Source organism: Palaemon carinicauda, chromosome 38, assembly GCF_036898095.1.
Source record: "Palaemon carinicauda isolate YSFRI2023 chromosome 38, ASM3689809v2, whole genome shotgun sequence".
Classification (NCBI taxonomy): domain Eukaryota; kingdom Metazoa; phylum Arthropoda; class Malacostraca; order Decapoda; family Palaemonidae; genus Palaemon; species Palaemon carinicauda.
The window spans coordinates 40,270,539-40,273,038 of record NC_090762.1 but is presented as its reverse complement, the minus strand read 5'-3'; the positions used below and the strand labels follow the sequence as shown (position 1 = coordinate 40,273,038).

Sequence of the window (2,500 nt, the reverse complement as noted above, 5' to 3'; positions counted from 1 at the left end):
AGTATTGATTTAAAAGCTCAAGATAGTGACGACTGGGGAAATCTAACCGAGGCCCTTTGCGTCAATAGGCATTGGAGATAATGATGATAATGAGAAGTATTCATAATGATAGATTTAACAAAGGCGTGTGTTAGTAATACAGCATATCCAAATGGTTTCCATATTTATTAATTAAAAGTATTATAATTATTAATAAAAATCAATAAATCAAATAAATCATAGTTAATCCACCATTGAGATAAGTCTATAATTAATCTCATTACTTCCTCTTCCTATTTGTTGCTACAGAATAGCCTTCAAATAGACCTGTTTATTAATATCTAACATATTTTCTTGTGGATAACAGGGGAGGCTGGGCTGTGGCACCCTAGCAGTACCAGCCAAACTCGGTTGAACCCCTCGTCAGGCTGGGAGGAGCGAAGAGAGGAAAGGGGAAGTGCCTTGGTAAGTAGATAGATAGATATTTTGTTCAGTATCTAACCTACATAAAAATGATAAAGAATTCTTCCTATTATGAATATATTGTTCAAGTTCACTGGTAAAGGTCACGGTATTATCATATTTCAATGAGGTCGCATTTTGTGGCAATTTCTTCACAGAACAGAATTTGAATTTGAAGATCCATTTTGCCATAGATGTTTCTGAAGTTTATTTTATATATATATATATATATATATATATATATATATATATATATATATATATATATATATATCACTGTCTATACAGGCTTGCCAGACCAGGGTTCGATTCCCGGCCGGTCACAAGCTCTTGTCTTTGTTTGATTTCGCCTGGGGCTCTGATCCCGAGGTCGTTAAGAGAATCCAGACATTAATGTATCAAAAATATATATGGCTTATTTGAATATACTGTATACACTTATATATATGTATGCATAAATATATATATTATATATATATATTATATATATATATATATACACAGTATATATATATATATATATATATATATATATATATATATATATATATACATACATATATATATATATATACAGTATATATATATATATATATATATATATATATATATATATATATATATATATATATATATATATGAGGCCCTTTGCGTCAATATGTGTAGGAGGAGACGATATATATATATATATATATATATATATATATATATATATATATATATATATATATATATATATATATATATATATACATACATACATATCTGTGTGTGTGTTCGTATGTCTATGTACACGGCCCTGATCTATGCCTCAATTTCTCTTGGCCGCCTCAGTTTTAATTTGTGCCTCATTAAATTTCTGCAAAGTCACCCTTGAGTAATACACGCTCTTAGACCTGCTCCGGGAGCATAGCTGTCGTTTGGAGCACTTTCACAACGCTCCTCTACCTTTCCATTTAGAAAATGTCTCTTGCTGCTAGAAATGCTGTTTCTGCTGCTATTGCTGTTGTTACTGCTGCTGTTGCTGTTGTTGCTGCTGCTGTTGCTGTTGTTACTGCTGCTATAGTTGCTGTTGTTGCTGCTGCTATTTCTATTGCTGTTGCTATTGCTATTGTTTTTTTTTGCTGTTGCTGCTATTTCTACTGCTGTTGCTATTGTTGCTGCTTTTTGTATTGCTGTTGCTATTGCTGTTGTTGCTTTTGTTGCTGCTATTTCTACTGCTGTTGCTATTGCTATTGTTGCTTTTGTTGCTGCTATTTCTACTGCTGTTGCTGTTGCTATTGCTGTTGTTGCTGCTTCTATTTCTATTGCTGTTGCTATTGCTATTGCAATTGTTGTTATTGCTGTTGTTGCTGCTTCTATTTCTATTGCTGTAGCTATTGTTGCTGCTATTGTTGTTGATGCTGCTTCTATTTCTATTGCTGTTACTATTGTTGTTGCTATTGCTGTTGTTGCTGCTTCTATTTCTATTGCTGTTATTGCTGCTTCTATTTCTATTGCTGTTGCTATTGCTATTGCAATTGTTGTTATTGCTGTTGTTGCTGCCCTCTATTTCTATTGCTGTTGCTATTGTTGCTGCTATTGCTGTTAATGCTGCTTCTATTTCTATTGCTGTTGCTATTGTTGTTGTTGCTATTCCTGTTGTTGCTGCTTCTATTTCTATTGTTATTGCTATTTCTGTTGCTATTGTTGCTACTATAGTTGCTGTTGCTGCTGGTCTTTCTATTGCTGTTGCTATTGTTGCTGCTATGGCTGTTGCTATTGTTGCTGCTATTTCTATTGCTGTTGCTGCTCCTATTGTTGCTGTTGTTGCTGCTGCTAATGCTGCTATTGCTGTTGTTGCTGCCGTTAATGCTGCTGCTATTGTTGCTGTAGCAGCTGTTGCTGCTGCTGTTAATGCTGCTATTGCTGTTGCTGCTGCTGCTGCTGTTAATGCTGCTATTGCTGTTGCTGCTGATATTGCTGCTGTTTCTGCTGCTATTGCTGTTGCTGCTGCTATTGTTGCTGGAATTGCTGTTTCTGCTGCTATTGCTGTTGCTGCTGCTATAGTTGCTGGTAT

General features: G+C 34.5%; 1 long non-coding RNA gene across 1 annotated transcript in view; it reads left to right on the top strand.

Moving 5' to 3' along the window:
* Positions 1 to 2,500, top strand: part of LOC137630151 (uncharacterized) — a 90,003-nt gene that overhangs the window by 34,882 nt on the left and 52,621 nt on the right. The window contains exon 2 of the long non-coding RNA XR_011041678.1: positions 347 to 444. This is a non-coding gene — a long non-coding RNA (uncharacterized lncRNA). The remainder of the gene's footprint in view (positions 1 to 346; positions 445 to 2,500) is intronic.